This window comes from Lottia gigantea (assembly GCF_000327385.1).
Source record: "Lottia gigantea unplaced genomic scaffold LOTGIsca_111, whole genome shotgun sequence".
Lineage (NCBI taxonomy): Eukaryota > Metazoa > Mollusca > Gastropoda > Lottiidae > Lottia > Lottia gigantea.
This window is the reverse complement of record NW_008707025.1, coordinates 448,969-449,920: the sequence shown is the minus strand read 5'-3', so window position 1 is coordinate 449,920 and position 952 is coordinate 448,969.

Below are 952 nucleotides of genomic sequence, written 5' to 3'. Positions count from 1 at the left end.
GACCTATGTTATTGTTATTATTCTCAGTAAGAATTGGTTAAATAATTTGTTATTATTCTGGGTTTAGAAGTAGCTGTGTTATTTGTTATTTTTCCAGGTTCAGCAGTAGCAATGTAATTTGCTGTTATTTCAGGTTTAGCAATAGCTATGTTATTTGTTATTATTCTAGCTTTAGAAGTAGGTATGTTATTTGTTATTTTTCCAGGTTCAGCAGTAGCAATGTAATTTGCTGCTATTTCAGGTTTAGCAATAGCTATGTTATTTGTTATTATTCTAGCTTTAGAAGTAGGTATGTTATTTGTTATTTTTCCAGGTTCAGCAGTAGCAATGTAATTTGCTGCTATTTCAGGTTTAGCAATAGCTATGTTATTTGTTATATTCTAGGCCTAGGGATAGTTAAGAGCTTTGTTATTTGTTATTATTGTTGAATAATTTTGTTTGATACTAGGTTTAGGAGTAGCTATGTAATTTGTAATTAGTCCCAGTAAGGGCTGGTTGAATAATTTTGTTTTATACTAGGTTTAGGAGTAGCTATGTAATTTGTTAATATTCCCAGGTTTAGGAGTAGCTGTGTAATTTGTTATTATTCCCAGGTTAAGAAGTAGCTGTGTAAGTTGTTTTATTCCAGGTTTAGAAGTAGCTGTGTAAGTTGTTTTATTCCAGGTTTAGAAGTAGTTATGTAATTTGTTTTATTCCAGGTTTAGAAGTAGCTGTGTATTTTGTTTTATTCCACGGTTAAGAAGTAGCTGTGTATTTTGTTTTATTCCAGGTTAAGAAGTACCTACGGAATTTGTTTTATTCCAGGTTTAGAAGTAGTTATGTAATTTGTTTTAATCCAGGTTTAGAAGTAGCTGTGTAATTTGTTTTATTCCAGGTTAAGAAGTAGCTGTGTAATTTGTTTTATTCCAGGTTTAGAAGTAGCTGTGTAATTTGTTTTATTCCAGGTTAAGAA